The 17,831-nt window shown below is 49.1% G+C and overlaps 1 protein-coding gene across 2 annotated transcripts in view; it reads right to left on the bottom strand.

Annotated features, from left to right (window-relative positions):
• The window catches only part of CAPN5 (calpain 5), a 57,173-nt gene extending 48,801 nt beyond the window's left edge, over positions 1–8,372 (bottom strand). Inside the window, exon 1 of one of the 2 annotated variants that reach the window (XM_082660222.1) lies at positions 8,263–8,372. The gene's annotated coding sequence lies outside the window, so the exon portion shown is untranslated. Of the gene's footprint in view, positions 1–3,689; positions 3,781–8,262 lie in introns of those variants that run through there. The other variant, XM_082660223.1, reaches the window with a different exon arrangement.
• Between the last annotated feature and the right edge of the window lie 9,459 nt (positions 8,373–17,831).

Here is a 17,831-nt window from a genome sequence, read left to right on the forward strand (position 1 = left end):
GACTTTGCAGATGTAATTAAGGATCTTGAGATGGAAAGATTATCCTGGATTATCCGGGTGGGCCCTAGATGTAATCACAGGTGTCCTTAAGAGGGGGACAGAGGGAGATTTGACTCCAAAAGAGGAAAAGGCAATGAGGTTACGGAAGTAGAGAGAATGGGGTGATGAGGTCGTGAGGAACGCCGACAGCCACAAGGAACAGAGGCTCCCCTGGAGCCTCCAGAGGCAACCAGCCTGACACCTTAATTTTAGCTCATAAGACTCTTTCCAGACTTTTGACTCCAAAACAGTAAGAGGATAAATTTGTGTTGTTTTAAGCCACTAAATTGGTGTTCATTTGTTACAGCAGCGAAAGGCAATGTATACCATTAGTATCATTCCTGTGGGTAAGTATGTAGTCTCACACCTCTCTCCTGCTCAAGGAAGTGAGTGAGCGAGGATGAACTGCTCCAATGGAAAACAAAGCCACCCCAAACTCCAGTGTCTTAGTTACTATATTATTAGTAACACACCAGTTGAGTCCTACCACCGCACCCTGACTAGCAGAAGTTACCCAGCAGTGGGCAATGGGGCAGGGGCTGGCTGGGCAGGGGCAGGCAGATCAGGCCAGCAGGCTCTCTGCCTTTTGTCCCCCAGGCTGCAAGATCCTGAGGCCATCCTGGGCATACCCTGAAAGTGCTGGCCGGCTGGGTACCAATGAATGGGCTTGGTCTAGTCCGGCCACCAGTCCCCTGTCTCACAGCTGACCACATGCACCACTGTGGCAGAAAACCACAGTCCACACCCACAAACCACCATGGCCCCAGCCAGTGGCACCCTCATACCCCTGGTCCTGGGAAAGCTGAGACCCCTAGAAACACATCCCTGAACAATCAGAACGGGGAGCAATAGCTCGGGCCATTACAGGCCAGCAAATGTTCACATTTCGCAACTTCCTACGTCCAAGCCTGAAGGCTGGCTTCCTAAAAAAACCTGGATTAGAACCCCAAAGGGACTTGGCCCATTTTGCCATTAGTGAACAGGGAAAGGCAAGGCCTGAGGCCAAAGTGAAGTCAGCAGCTTGGCCTGAACTAAAGTGAGGCAATCCCAGGGCATCACCATCGACCCAGGGAGGAGAAGAAGCTGCAGAGTCTGCGGTCCTCAAGGCGAGGCCCGGGAGGCCAGCCAAGGAATGTTTTGAGCAGAAAGGGCGAGGCATGAAGGGGCAGAAGAGGTCTCCGGAGGGGCTAGAGGGGTGGAGGGGAGGGGGTTCTAAAGGCACTCAAAACACTTGAGGACCCTGGGGCAGAGAAAGTCAGGCGTGAGGTGAGAAGACCAGCAGCAGACAGACTTCTCACCTGCCAGGCCCCGATAGTGAGCCCCGCCACAGGAGGGCTGAGAGGGCCACAGTTCTCAACCACTGAAGCCAAGAGGGGCTTCCACTTCAATGGGAGAGACCCTGTTTCCTTTCACCCTTCTCCACCCAAAGTCGGCCCCTCCTTCCTCTGGGTTGTCCCTCCCCCAGGGAAGAAGGGATTAAGTGGTGCTGACTGTTAGGTACTATTAGTTATAATGACTACCAGACACCATGTACTTCGTTTCGGGACTTAACTTCATCATCAACCCTTAAATCCCTATGACTAGGCAGCATTTACCCCCATTTTGCATATGAGGAAACTGAGACTCACAGGGGAAGTTCCCTGTCTCAAGGTCACGTGCAGAGCCAGTCTCAGCGAGGAGGAGGCGTGACACAATGACAGGCCCTGCAGGTAGGAGAGGTCATGGAGAAAGGCTTCCCTGTGGCCACTGGGGCCTCCGGGAGGGCCACCTGTTCAGGGATCAGGGCTTCAGGGCTGTCCTGAGAGCCCACAGGGAAGGCAGGGGCAGAAGCAGCCAGAGACAGCACTGGCCTGGGAGCAGTGGCCTGGATGTCATCCCCCGAAGCCCACAGGCCTCTCACACTTCATCGACTTCCCCCAAACCCGCTCCACCCCCAGTGGTGGCTCCATCTCAGATAGGGCTCCCCCCCCCCGGCTCCACCACCCCTCCTGTGCAGGCTCTGGGAAGCCCTATCAGATGCCCCCCTCAGGTGCCAAGCCTAGCCCTGGGTGGGGAGCTGGGGAGGGGAGAGGCGAGGGGAAAGAGGAAGGGGCCTCCCCCTGCTCGGGGCTCCCTAGCAACTCACCCACCACAGAGCCAAAGACGACACTTCTGGGATGCACTTCTGATGATTTAATGCCCCTCCCTATGGGCTATCATTCAGTTACGTTTCCAGGCCTCTACCCATCTATTCCTTGGGCCTGCAGTGCCCTGCCCTTGCTTTTCTGCTTGGTGAACTTTCCATCCTTCAGCCCCAGCACCGATATATCCTTTGCAGTGAAACCTTCCCCAGTTCCTGGGCAGGGACTGGCACCCAGCACTGGGTGCAAATCTGGGCAGGGCCTTCTCGGTTTGACCCATCTGCCTCGTCGGTCAGAAGAGAGGTTCCTCAGGGCGATGACCCCACCTAAGCACATCCACGTCCAGGCTCCCAGCTCTGGCCTGAAGCAGCAACAGCTGGGCCCAGCTTGCCCCACCCTCAGCCTGGGAAAGCAGCCAGGCCTCCCCACCCCCACCCCAGGACTCTGGGGACTGCAGCAAAGGCTAGGCCCAAAGACCCTGGGTGGGAGGCTTTCAATCCTTGCAGCAGAATACAGTAGTTTCTTCAGGAGGCCTCACACTCATAGGGTAGGCTGAGCCCCACACTCAAACACCCTCCCTTCCAGGAAGTCTGCCCAGATTTCTCCCTCCCCAGAATCCTACAAATAACTGCCCTGGGCACTTCTCTCTTCGAAGCTGGTGTAGAGAGAGGATTCTGGTTTGAGAGCCGGGGCAACCCAGCTGCAAATTCTGGTTCAGCAACCCTGAGAGAGAGAGTAGGTCACTTCACCCTCTGTGCCTCACTCTCCTCCACCCTGTGGGGTCTGGGGCTGAATCCCACCACAGGAAATGAAGCCTGGCGAGAACTTGGCACCTGTTAACGATCCGTCCTGCTTCACCTCTGGAACCCAGGTAGGTCTCCTCAGATGCCCAACTCTGAAAGGTGGTGGCAGGATCAGAGCAGCCCAAGATCCATTCTCCCCCAGCTGTCCCTGCCTCCCTGGCCCCCTCACACACACACCCAAGCCCAGCAGCCCAGGAGAAAAGGCCCCTATTCAACCTGGGAAGATGGTGAGGAAGGGAATCGATTGTGGCCTTGCCCCCTTTCCCAAGCCGGGGGACGGAGGATGGGGAGGTACCCGGGAGGGGTTGTGGAATTGAATGGGCGGAGGCCTGGGAAGGGACACGAAAGGGGAATTGTGAGGAAGAGGAGGGCAAGGGCCGGTCAAGCCCCAGGAGGTAAACCCCGGCGCGTAAGCACCATGAAACCAGCTCCGGACACTCGGGTACAGTGGGAAGAGGCCCCTAGCCTCGAGCGGGGGTGGGGACGAACCCCCGGGGCCGGGGCGGATCCTGGAGGTCCCCGCCCGCCCCCCCCCCCGGGCCTCAAAGCCAGCGCTCACCTCCTTCCTCCCCGGCTGCAGGATGTGCAACCCCACACCCACCGATTCGCGCTCACAGGGCACGCGCTGGCCTTCGCTGCACCCATAACACACACACACACACCTCCGAAACACACACATGAACACACGCGCGCTCGCACACACCTCCCTCTGCGCAGCGCCTCCTACCTGCCGCGCCGCCGCGGGTCCAGCGGACTCGGGGATGCCGGGCTCGGCGCTGGCACTGGAGCGGAAGCTGGACCTGCCCCCTCAGCTGCCTCTGGCTCCGGCCGGAGATCAGCTGGGGCTGGCCTGGGGCGGGGCTCGAGCTAGGACTCCCGGGCGGCCGGGCCCGCCCAGCGGCCTCCGCCCATTGGGGGGACAGAGGCGTGGTTTCCAGCTGGGCGGGAGGGCCAGGATTGCAGCGCATGCGAACTGGCGCCGAGCTGTGAGGCGAACGGGCAGGAAGGTGGCTGCAGAGCTCCCGCTGGAGAGTAGACGAGGATTTGGGGGCCTGCGCGGCGCAGCCCGACCCCTCTCGGCTTGATCGGGCCCGCGTTCTCCGGCCCCTCCCTCCCAGCATCTCCGGGAGTTCCCCAGAGCCCAGCCTAGGTCGGCACCGAGGCAGGGGGCTGGGAAAAGAAGGACTGGAAGAGGCGAGCGCTATCTCCATGTCCATATCCATCCCCAAGATTCTGGATGGAGGAGCGGGACCCAGACCCCAGGAGTCACAAGGAGGGCCCTTGTCAGATGGGGAAAGCAAGCTCCAGGCCCGTATTGAGTATTTATTTACTCAATATGCTATGATGGGGCGACAGCAGGAGGGGCATATTTCCCACATAAGACTGAGAAGGTTTGTGAGTGACCAGCCCTAGCACACAGTAGGGGCTCTGGGATGGCAGGGCAGACGTGTTTGTTATGCTCATCCGAGGCCTGTGTCAGCCCACTTCGCAGATGGAGAAGCTCAGGCCCACTCATCTCTCCTTCCAGTGTTCCCAGTGTACCTCTAAGTCACTCTGACTAATCAGCCCCCCTTTTGTATTTCCGACTGTTGGAGCCACAAGAGGAGTGTTTCGTGGTGGTTGCAAGAATGTACACTGGACTCACTGCCTGGGCTCCTATTAGCTGTGTGACCTTGGACAAGTGACCCAAACTCTCTGTGCCCCAGTCACCTCACCTATAAAATTATTATAGTAGCACCCACTCCATGCTGTTGTTGTGGGGATTAAATGGACTGAGCCATGTAAAACCCCTAGAGTGGGCCCTGACTCAAAGTAAGTGCTCTCGATGTTATTTCAATCTAGCCCAACCCCCTCATTTTCTGAAGACACTGGGTCCCAAGAGCAGAGACATGTACACATGGCTGGTTAGAAGCCCAGCCATCCTAGGATGTTAGAACTGGAAGGGCCCACCTCAGAGCCCATCTCTGGCAGCTCCCACCTTCTCTGACAGATGAGGAAAGAGACCTAGAGAGGGACAGTGACCTGTCCAGGGCACCCAGCCTGGTGCAGTGGGGGAGGCATTGGCCCTGCTCTTGTTGAGGGTTAAGATGAAGAGGTTTCCAGACAAGCCAGGAAGAGCTTGGTCTCCCAAAAAATTGGGGGAAGGGGCTGGGGATGATGCTCTGGCCCCAGGTCCCTGCTGGTCGGTTGCTATAAACTGATTCCCATGCCATCACGGGGCCTGCTGTGCAGGTGCTTTTCCCATGTAATTCTCACAACCACCTTGGCAGGAGCCCTCATTAGCCCCATTTTACAGATGATAGAACTGAGCCTCAGGAGATGCCCCGGTCACACAATCAGGAAATAGCAGAACTGGGATCCTCCCTACCCTGTCTGACTCCACTCATGTCCTTCCCCTCTTCCTCCTCCTCTATCCCCCTCCTCCTCTTCTCTCCCCCAGGGAAAGGCCACCTCTGATGGCTTCTTGACTGGATGTCCAACCTCTGCTGCATCCCCCTGTAACTGGGAGCTCATTTCCTCACAGGGCAGCCCTTTCTACTTGTCTTGGGAGAGTCTCTGTCACCCAGAGCTGTGACCTAGTTCCCTCTTCCTAGCTCTGCAGGACTCCATAGCCTCCACCCCACCAGAGCCCTGGAGAGAATCTTCTTTGCTACAGGCCAGCAAACCCCTATCTTCACTGCTCCTGTATGTAACGAGTTTCCCAAGTGAAATCCTTATAATAATAATTTCTTTTTAAAATCCCAACAGATCTAATTGTCTAGCTATTGTTTGAGAACCCTAAAGGAAGCCCCTTGGCATGGGAAATGGCTCAACACGAAGGCTCCTAACGCCTGGTGTCTTAGGGTAAAATATTCAAGTAACCATTCAAGTTCCCCCACACCCATCTAGCCAAGGGGACGGGATCGCAGGGAGAGAAGTGGAGTTGGACATACAGAACTTTTCAGGACATGCAGAACTAATAGTATTCTCCTGAGAGTTTGAGAAATGGGAGAGTCACACTGGACTCCAGGGGAGAGCACACACCATGGAAAATAGGGATATGAAGGACAAAATGAACTTTGAGTTGCTCTTAATTCCATGCTACTCTGAAACACTGCTTATATTTTGTTAGTATCCTGGATATTATTAAGAACCAGCCAAAACCAAGTGGGATTTATTCAGGAATACAAAGTTGGTTTAATAACAGGAAATCCATTAATAGCATTAGTTTGCTAGGGTTGCCATAAGAAAGTACCACAAACTGGGCAGCTTAAACACAAACTTATTGTCTCACAGATCTGGTGGCTAGAAGTCCAAGATCAATGTGTCATCAGGGTTGGGTCCTTCTGAGGGCTGTGAGGGACAATCTGCTCCGTGCCTTTCTCCTAGCTTCAGGTGGTTTGCTGGCAATCTTTGGCACTCCTTGGCTTGTAGACACAACACCATGATCTACGCCTTCATGTTCACATGTGTTCTCCCTGTGTGTCTGTCTATCTCTGTGTCCAAATTTCCCCTGTTTATAAGGACACCAGTCATATTGGATTAGGGTCCTTCTAATGACCTCATTTTAATTTGATCACCTCTGTAAAGACCCTATTTCCAAATTTACATTATGAGGCACTGGAAGTTAGACTTCAACATCTTTGGGGGGACACAATTCAACCCATAACCAGTATGTACCATATTAATGAACCTAAGGGGAAAACCATGATTTTTTTCTCTAGATGCCAAGAAAGCCTTTAACAAAATTCAACACCAATTCACAATAAAAACATTCAATGAAATAGGAAGTGAGGGATACGTTCTCAACACAATAAAATGTAGTCCTAAAGCCGACATCTTATTTAATCAAGAAACACTGGAAGCACTTCCACTAAGACCAGAAACAAGGCAAGAATAACCTCTATCTACACCACTATTCCACATCGTACTAGAGGTATTAGCTAATGCAATTAAACAAAATAAATCAACGTAAGGCCTAAGACTGAGTAAAGAAAAAAAAAACTATATCTATTTGCAGATGATATAATGTTATACCTGAAAAAAAGAGAAAAACCAGAGAACCAATGATAAAACTAATTCAAATAGTGAAAGAGTTCAGTGAAGTAGCAGGATTCAAAATTAAAATACAAAATTCAACGGCCTTTATATATACAAATAATAAACAAAGGTCATAAGGATAGATAAAACACATTTCATAATAAAAACAAAAAAAGATTAAGTGCTTAGGAACAAATTTAATGAGAAATGCATAAAACCTACATGAGGAAAATTTTAAAACATTCTTGAAAGACACCAACTAAGAACAAATGGAAAGATATCCCCTGTTCTTGAATTTTATGACTCAACATTATAAAGATGTTAGTTCTCCCTAAGTTAATTTGTAAATTCAATACAATCCCAATAAAAATACCAGCAAGCTCTCTTATGAAGATAGACAAGATGCAAAGTCCATATGGAAAGATAAACATGCAAGAATGGGAACACTGAAAAAGTAATACTATGAGGAGGAAATAGCTTTAGCAGACATAAAACAATAAAAGCTTCTAAAATTAAAAATGGGTGGCTGGGCTTCCCTGGTGGCGCTGTGGTTGAGAATCTGCCTGACAATGCAGGGGACACGGGTTCGAGCACTGGTCTGGGAAGATCTCACATGCCGCGGAGCAACTGGGCCCGTAAGCCACAATTACAGAGCCTGCGCGTCTGGAGCCTGTGCTCTGCAACAAGAGAGGCCGCGATAGTGAGAGGCCCGCGCACCGCGATGAAGAGTGGCCCCCGCTTGCCACAACTAGAGAAAGCCCTCCCACAGAAACGAAGAACCAATACAGCAATAAATAAATAAATAAATAAATAAATAAATAAAATGGGTGGCAGACTTCCCTGGTGGCACAGTGGTTAAGAATCCACCTGCCAATGCAGGGGACATGTGTTCGAGCCCTGGTCCAGGAAGATCCCACATGCCGCGGAGCAACTAAGCCCGTGTGCCACAGCTAGTGAGACTGCGCTCTAGAGCCTGTGCTCCGCAACAAGAGAAGCCCGCGCCGCAACGAAGAGTAGTCCCCGCTCGCTGCAACCAGAGAAAGCCCACACGCAGTAATGAAGACCCAATGCAGCCAAAAATAAAATAAACAACCGCCTCACTCTCCCCAGGACCCCTTCTGCCCCTCAGATCCCTTCTCCCACAGCCAACTGAACTTTCTAGAATACAAATCCAATTTCTTATCTATAGCTTCAAACTCTTGAGACCAGGAGTAAAGAAAGAAAAAAAAAAGACATTTTAAAAACGTCATTTCTGTGTTCTTGGGAGTATGAGAACTAACCTTTCGGAAAGACTGCTCTTCAGCTGGGAGAATAGGTTAATGGGCCTGTTTGTTCCTCCAAGGCCAGGCTGAGTCTAGGCTGGAGGGGAGGAGAGGGTCGTCACCACTACAGAATCATTCTGCGAATGACCGTCCCAGGGTGGAGAGAGGCCAGCTCCAACAACTGTTACGAGGTTGAGTCAAGGCTAACACGTTGAGAGTTCTCCACCCCCACCGCGAAAGCCGGGCAGCCAGCCCGGGAGGCCCCTTCAAAGCCGGTGGTTCTGCTCTCCCGGCTTCAGCCTCCGGCTCAGAGCCCAGCCTTGACGGGCGGAGTCCTCACTCTGCTTGGGCAGCGCCGGGTGGGGCTTCACTCAGGGCCCGAGCAGACAAACAGTCGAAGTAGTTATTGTTCAAACCCCAGAGCATCCGCTCCCCAGGGCTGCATTCCGAGCTGGGGTCGGGCCTGGGGCCCTCACTGTGCGACGCTGGAGCCACTGCGCCTTTCTGGCCCGCTTTCCCTTCCACTGGGGCTGGGGGCAGGGAAGGCATCTCTCTGGGCCCTTCAGGCTCGGACTTGGTCTCCCCAGAATCATTATTTGCTCTTTTCTTCCGGGTTTGAGGGAGGGGATAGGTATGGCATCTGGGTGGAGGAAACTGAGGTAGGGCCTTACCTTTGAGCTCCACCCTCCCCTCCTGCTTCGAAGGGTTACTGCCTCCTGCTCCCAAATGCCGCTGAGATGGGTTGAGGGGGTTTTCCCTTGCTGAAGACACAAATAATGCCATGGCTGTGTGTGTGTGTGTGGGGGGGGGGCAAACTGCTGTCTGCCTCCTTCTCTCTGGAGCCTAGAGACCTGGCCTCTGGCCTTGTGCCGCTGCAGCCTTCGGCTCTGGGTGTGGTGGACGTCAGGCATGGTGCCCGGGGCAGTGGTCAGGGCCCAGGAATGGCAGGCAGGAGGCCCGGTCATTTACTTACCTGGGCCTCAGTCTCCACATCTGCCCAATGGGGATGATAATAATCTCTGTTCCCTGGATGGGGGGAGGATACAAGGAAGTCAGGGGCTTGGAGGTGCTTTATAACATGATATCTCGACATATTAATTTAGGTGTTTAAAAATATCTTAACATTTTTTTCTTGCATCGCTTTTAGATTCGGTCCTAGGTACATTTTTATTTCTATTATAAATGGTACTTTTACAAATGACTTTTCCTGATCGCTTGTTACTACTATATAGAAGTTAAATTGATTTTTGTACATTGATTTTGTACTGGAAGACTTGGTACATTTAAAAATTATTTTAATTAATTAACTGTAGGATTTGTGTGTGTGTTTTGGTGGGTTTTCTAAGTAGGCTAATGGTTCTCAATGAGGTGTACTGCCCCCTGGGGGGAGATTTGAAAATTTGTAAGGGAGTTTTTTGTTGTGCCCAAGAATTTACACATCATAATTCATACAATTTTATTTGTCTTTTATTAACCTTTTATATTACAATAAAAGAATTGTATTGAGTTTTGGAAAATATATGTGTGGACAGATTATATTCTCTAAGAATTTCATTTCAGAATAGGGAGTATAGCATTAAGTTTGTGGGGAAATTGGATCTGATAGGGTTGCAAGCCTCTGACGTTCTGATAATTTTCTTTCTTTTTTCAAGTCATTATCATTTTATTTTTTTATTTTTTGGCTGCCCTGCATGGCTTGTGGAATCTTAGTTCCTGGACGACCCATGTCCTCGACAGTGAAAGGGTGGAGTCCTACCTACTGGACCACCAGGGAATTCCCTCATTATCATTTTAAATCTTTATCTTGCCTTGCTGTGCTCTCAAGCCTTGGACAATGTTGAACAGTGGTGATGATGGACACGTCTAGTCTTTTCTGACTCTTAAAGGAAATGCTTTCACCTTTTACCAAGATTTTCTTTAAATCACGAACGGATGTTGAATTTTATCAAACATTCCCTCCCCCCGCCACGTCTGAGATATTCATATTTCTCTTGATGTGATGTGCCACATTGACAGATATTCCTTTTTTATCCATGTATTCTGATTCCTTTTCTAATGCTAAGCCCACCTCAAATTTCTGGGATAAATCCATCTGGGTGCTCTGACATCCTTTTTACATACTGCCACATTGTCTACTAGCGTTTCGTATAGGATTTTGCATCTGTGTTTGTTAGTGAGACAGCCCTATCATATTCCTTGCTCGTGGGGTTCTTGTCAGCTAGGCCGGCCTGGTGAAGGGAGTTGGGAGCACAGGCTCCTGGGGCCCAGATTTACCCAGACCCAAAGACCAGCCGCCCGCCTTCGCGAGGAAACTGTATGCAGGGCGCGCCCCCTGGCGGCTGCGGGGCGCAAAAGAGCCCGATGAGCCAGGCGAGGGGAAGGCACCAGGTAACATCAGGGGGTGCCAGGGCTGCGCGGGCCGTAGGCCTTCGCTGGGCCTGATGACAGTGAGCAGCCCAGCTTCAGAGATGGGTTGACCAGGACCCAGAGTGACAAAGTAGGCCTATAAATGTGGCGTCCTGACTCTTCTGAGCTGTGAGTTTCCTGAATCGTAATCTCTTTACCCATAAAGTGGGGATAATCCACCTGCCTGTCAGGAAAATGGGAGGAAGTTGTCACAGCACAGAATTCAGACTTTTCCAAGGACACAGAGGCGTCCTCTCCCGACCCCTCAGCCTTCTTGTTTTCTTGTCTGTTACAAGCATTTGATAAATGGCAAGTGGGAAGAGAATTCAGGGTTAATGATACTCAGCTGTCCAGAATGAGTTCACATCACAGAGGTCCGTGTGAAGGAATCACATCTGTTAATTTATTAATTTTTGTTCATTATTTCATTATTGTTCATTTATTCAACAAATACTTATTGGACACCGTCGTATGAGAAATAATGGCCCCCAAAAGATGTCTAGGCCCTAATCCCTGAAACCTATGCATATGTTAGGTTACATGGGAAAAGGGAATTAAGGTTATAGATGGAATGAAGGTTGCTGATCAGCGAGCTTCCCTGGCGGTGCAGTGGTTGAGAATTTGCCTGCCGATGCAGGGGACACGGGTTCGTGCCCCGGTCCGGGAGGATCCCACATGCCGCAGAGCAGCTAGGCCCATGAGCCACAACTACTGAGCCTGTGCGTCTGGAGCCTGTGCTCTGCAACAAGAAAGGCCACGACAGTGAGAGGCCCGCGCACCGCGATGAAGAGTGGCCCCCGCTTGCCACAACTAGAGAAAGCCCTCGCGCAGAAACGAAGACCCAACACAGCCAAAAATAAATAAATTTATAAAAAAAGAAAAAACAGGAAGATAATCCTGAATTACCCAGGCAGACCCAGTGTGATCAAAGAGTCCTCATAAATGAAAGGGGAGGCAGAAGAGTCGGAGGATATGGGACCAGTGGAAGCAGAGGTCAGAATGATGTGACTGCTGGCTTTGAAGATGAAGGGAGGCCACAAGCCAAGGAGTGTGGGCACACTCTAGAAGCTGGAAAAGGCAGGGGAATAAATTCTGCCCTAGAACCTCCAGAAGGAATGCAGGCCTGCTGACACCTTGACTTTTATCCCAGCAAGACTCATTCTGGACTTCTGATATGTAGGGCTATAATAACTGTGTTTGTGTTTTTAAGCCAGAAAGTCTGCGGTAATTTGTTACAGCAGCAATAGGAAACTAATACACTCTCCCGATGGATACAGTTCACGCCACTCGGACAGATGGGCACAAATGAGTGGGCACATCATTCATTTGTTCACCCCTAAAGCATTTAGGAAGTATTTACTATGAGCCAGACCCTGCTCAGAAGCAAGGCCGGCAAGGGACAAGTGGCCAAGGCACTGGGACTGCAGAAAGGGTGTTTGGATGGTGCCTTTCCTCCTGCTCTTTCCACCTCCCAGAGCCAAGAGTGAGCCTGCAAGATGCCAGGGCCTCCCTCTGCGGGGTAACACCCGACGTGATTCAAACATGGTACCTCCCTCTGGGAGCAGCCAGTCTGGTTGGGGGGAAACAGGGATCAGAGAGGACACATTAGGTTACCTGGGATAAGGCAAGGCTGCCCTAACAAAGTGCTGACAAAATCCCAGAGGCTCAAAAAACATAAAGGTTTATTTTGTTCTTCTCAATAGTTTGAGCTGAGTATTCCAGGTCAGTCTATGGGCAGCCCGGCTTCCTGGAGTGAACTGGGAAGCCCTCTTGTTTCCCTGCCTTCCTCTAGGCCAGTGGTTCCCACCACAGGTGACTTTGCTCACCAGAGTACATTTGGCAATGTTTAGAGATATATTTGGCTGTCATGACTCGGGGTGTGATTCTAGCATCTACTGGGCAGACGACACGCATACGGCTAAATGCTCTCTCATGCTCAGGAACCGCCCTACCCCAAATGGCAATAGTGTCAAGTCACAAGACCAGCCCAGATAAAAGGGGTGAGGAGGAGTTCCAAAAATTTGTGGCCATATTTAACCTACCACATGGCATTTGAGGTGGTAGGGAGTTTTCCCAGCAGGTAAGGAGTGGTGTAAAGAGGGAGAGGGCACTCTGGGCAGAGGTACAGAGGTGGGACTAAACAGGACATGTCTGGGAAACATTCCACGTTTTGTGTCGTTGGAAGGGTAAATATTGGGAGTTGAAAGTGCAAAGATAAATTAGAGGTTCCTGAGAAGGGCCTTGAATGCCGTACCTGGAGTTTTAACTTGATCCTTTGAAAGTTTTGACCAGTCTGTATGTGTTTTCAAGAGTCCATTGTAGGGCTTCCCTGGTGGCGCAGTGGTTAAGAATCCGCTTGCCAGGGCTTCCCTGGTGGCGCAGTGGTTGAGAGTCCGCCTGCCGATGCAGGGGACACGGGTTCATGCCCCGTTCCGGGAACATCCCACATGCCGCGGAGCGGCTGGGCCCGTGAGCCATGGCTGCTGAGCCTGCGCATCCGGAGCCTGTGCTCTGCAAAGGGAGAGGCCACAACAGTGAGAGGCCCGCGTACCGCAAAAAGAAAAAAAAAAAAAAGAGTCCATTGTAGCAGCCCATATGTGGTATAGATGCCAAAGAGGGAAATAGTGGAGGAAGGGAACCCAGAGACGGGTACAGTGATCCATGAGAGAGAGGTGAGGCCCAGGCCTGAACTGGGCAGGGGTCATCAGAAGGTCAGGGATGGTGTCCTCAGAGCTTGGTAACTTACTGGATTCTGTAAGAATGTTCCACCTCTCAGGTTCCTTGTTCTCCTTGCTAATTTAGAGGGGCTGGGCAGGGGCAAGGGGGATGTCTGGATGAGAGAAGAGTAAGGATACGTATGAGGGGAGAGTGGTGGGACGGGCCTGACTGTATTCCTCCCCAGACTGGTCAACTCCTGTCCCACTCATGGCTGAGTCCAAGGCCTGACACAGAGCAGACATCCATCCAGGTTGGCCCAATGACTTAATGTTGTTAACTCACTTTCTCCAAGCTCCCTAAAAACTCATCTTTTCTCTTTAGCAGAAATGTCTTTCGGGAAGTTTGGGGGTGAATTGAAGTGGGGAGAAAGTTAAATGGCGGTAAGCTTATTGGAATAAAGTGACCAGACTTTAGGACAGGCAGTGATGACCTCTCTAGGAAGGTTCTGGAATGGCCAGGGAGGAACTGAGTGAGATGTATGTACTGGGTATGGGTGGTAGGGTGGTATCTGAGAGGTGTATTGTTCAGAGGTGGAACAAAAGAGCTGGAGTAAAGCAATCCTAACTCCTTTTCAGCCCTCACCTTTACAGTGGGTGATTGCTTTCACCTAGTGTGAAAGGTCTTGGTCCATTGCTTGCCCTGCCACACCTTCGTCAGAAAAACGGGGGATGGGATAAGGCAGAGGAACCCGTCCCCACCTCCAAGACAAAGGGGTTCTGTGGGCACAGGTCAGCCAGATGACCAGGAAGGGGAGGAAAGTTGGTTGTTCCAGGTTGAACTGGCCAGTGGAAGAGGGGTTGACCCCTCAGGTCTGTCCAGCAGTTTTTTTTTTTTTTTTTTTTGCAGTAAGTGGGCCTCTCACTGTTGTGGCCTCTCCCGTTGCGGAGCACAGGCTCCGGACGCGCAGGCTCAGTGACCATGGCTCACGGGCCTAGCCGCTCCACGGCATGTGGGATCCTCCCGGACCGGGGCATGAATCTGTGTCCCCTGCACCGGCAGGCGGACTCTCAACCACTGCGCCACCAGGGAAGCCCGGAAATTCTAATTTGTTTTACATCTTATAAGGCACTTTGGTCATTGCCAAAGATAGGACGCTAGACATATGTGGCTTATGCAGTAAGTTTTTTCTGTTTCCAATATGTCCCCCTTCATTGTGTGAAGCTGGAAGGTTCATGCATTTACTCCAGAGCTCATAAAGTTAAGAATGCTGTGTACTTATGGATCATTAATGTTTAATTGAAAAGTTATTAGCTTTTAACCTTGTAAATCACCCAGGCTTGGAGTAGAAATTTACTGCAGTATCACTTAAGACTAATGACAAAAAAAGTCATAATTACTAAACATCCTTCCCATGAACAGGATTGCTGCTGGCCTATACAGCCCCCTTCACTCAGAAATTGGAAAAAAGTGTGTCGTGAGACGCAACTCTTCCAAGGCACATACCGTGAGGCTTCAGCCTGTACTAACCCCCTCCCCCAACTGGGTACCATTGTGCAGTGCACAAACTGTATAACTAAACATGTGGCCCTGCCTTTATATAAGTGTACAGATACATTAAATAGAAACCAGGGATAAAACATTACCAGAAGTCTTATTCAGAACAGTATCATTTAATACTTTCACCTATAGTGAGGTGATTAATGCTGACATATAGCCTAGATTACAGCAGAATTGTGTATAAAATTACACAATTCTATCTTCTAGAAAAATAACTGTGGCATTGGCAAATCAAACAGAAAAAGTGAATAAGCAAGTCTGAGATCACCTGAAAATGGTTAGTTCCTTGTATAGATTCACGACCACCTATGTTTATTAAATAATTGCTAGTAGAACAAATATCTGCACCAAAATGAAACCAGGAAACCCTGTACTAGCTTGGAAAGTTTACCTAATGGTCACACTGATAAATGACTCAGAAATATCCAAAGTATGGAAATGTTTGAGAGTAAACAATGCCTTATAATACATTAAACGAAAATTATACCTATTTCTTAAAATGATTCATTTATTAATTGCTATTGAGTAATTTAGTTCTAAAAGAGCCAAAACAAACAAGTACTAATTGTGGAAAGGATTTCGAACTTCTCCTTTTGGAAAGTAAAAAAATGTGTACACGACTACGATAGTTTATTAGTCCCTTGACATTACTACATGACACATTTTACATGGCATGAGAAAAAAATGGTCAAATGATCTCATCTTTCTGGAAATCAACTCAAAAGCTGAATGCAAGTAGCATTTTTGGACTTTATAGCAGGGAATGGAATTTCCTTTATAACGAAAACAAAATCATGTAATTTCCCCCAAAGATTTAGGCACTTTGCAGCAGGCTGTTGCCAATCTAGTAAAACTGGTATGAAGAAATACTTTATAGTGTAAATATTTAAACACAAACCCTATGATTACATTCAACAAAGAAGTGAGCGATGTCTCAAATGTATATTTCATTCTGACAAATACACACTGGAATCACCCTATGGAGAAGTGCAGTGGGAAGGACTTTCGACCTTCCATATTTGCGGAAGGTCTAGAGAATGGGGGGCAAACTCCCAGAACGAGATAGTGAACATTTGAGGCCTTGCGGACACACACGTCTGTAACATATTCTTCTTCTTTTTTTAAAAATTATTTATTTTTGGCTGTGTTGGGTCTTCGTTTCTGTGCGAGGGCTTTCTCTAGTTGTAGCGAGCGGGGGCCACTCCTCATTGCGGTGTGCAGGCCTCTCACTGTCACGGTCTCTCTTGTTGCGGAGCACAGGCTCCAGATGTGCAGTCTCAGTAGTTGTGGCTTACAGGCCCAGTTGCTCCACGGCATATGGGATCCTCCTAGACCAGGGCTCAAACCCGTGTCCCCTGCACTGGCAGGCAGATCCTCAACCACTGTGCCACCAGGGAAGCCCCCTCCTCTCCTTATTATTGTATGTTTCAACAATGCTTTTAAAGTGTAAAGATCATTCTTACTTTGCAGGCCATACAACCGCAGACTGGATTTCGTCTGTGGCCTGTAGTTCACCAACCCCTGGTCCAGAGCCACTGGATATCACAGAACTTTCATCGTTTTCTTTTAGGTGCAGATGATGTCAGGATGAATATTTGTAGGGAACCGTATTTCTGTGCTTAAAGATTTCTCTAATAAATGTGCTCTGCTGCAACCTTAGAGTTACTTCTGCACACTCGATTTAAAAGTGATGATATGCAGATCTGACATTTGCCAGAGAAGTTTCAGAAGCTTTATGACATTTTCGTAAATATTTAAATTACCAATGACTAAATCTGGTGCACACTGCAACACTGTGCTCCTTAAAAGCCATGAAGCAGGTCTCGTAATGAGGGTTAAAAAGGAACTGAGAGCAAAGTGTGACCTGTGATTGGTGCTGTAATATTGACAGCTGCTGAGCTAAACAGAGTGGGACAATTTTAGGTCACTTGCAGGCCTGTAATCGAGTGGGTTTTAGGGTTTTCTAGTAGGAAATATTCTTGTGATCATTTTCTACGCTAGCTACCAATCAAAACAGGCAGCAATTTGCTGATTTAATGATAATGAAGGTCTTGTGAAACAATACCAGATATTTAAAGTGTGTAAAGACGGTGGTCAGTCTGCTTATTCCAAATGTGCATCAACAACAGCAGAAATTCTGTAGGTAGCAATACCGCTTAAATTCCTTAGTGATCTGTCTTCTCCTTAGCTGCTCTGATTGCCACCTTTGTTTTCCACCTTTCCCTCAAATATGTCAAGGTTTCATTACCCAAGGTGAAAGGTTATGGTCTAAAGCTAGAGTTTTATCTTCAGTGTGAATTTCAAGTGAAGAAGTGTCTTTATCTGGGTCTAGGTAATGTCCAAATAAGATAAAATACTGAAAAAAAAGATAAACTACTGAAACATTAATTACTAAGCATAAATTTATCTACTTTTGACTTATTTTTACAGAGGGACTAAACATGTTTGGGTTTGTTGATAAACATGTCCTTTTACCACATTCAAAAACTGTACTATAAAGAAACATATGCTGGGCTTCCCTGGTGGCACAGTGGTTAAGAATCCACCTGCCAGTGCAGGGGACACAGGTTCGAGCCCTGGTCTGGGAAGATCCCACATGCCGTGGAGCAACTAAGCCTGTGTGCCACAACTACTGAGCCTGCACTCTAGAGCCTGCAAGCCACAACTACTGAGCACGTGCGCCACAACTACTGAAGCCTGCATGCCTAGATCCTGTGCTCTGCAACAAGAGAAGCCACCACAATGAGAAGCCCGTGCACCATAATGAAGAGTAGCCCCCGCTCGCTGCAACTAGAGAAAGCCCATGTGCAGCAACGAAGATCCAACTCAGACAAAACTAAGTAAATTAATTAATTAAGAAAAAAAAAGAAACATATGCTTCTATAAATTGAGGTGGTGTATTCATAAATTTGTTAATCTACTACAGAATTCTGATGTGACAGTTCACAATTGTCTAATTCCTCATT

Source organism: Grampus griseus (genome assembly GCF_964374135.1).
Source record: "Grampus griseus genome assembly, chromosome: 8".
Taxonomy (NCBI): domain Eukaryota; kingdom Metazoa; phylum Chordata; class Mammalia; order Artiodactyla; family Delphinidae; genus Grampus; species Grampus griseus.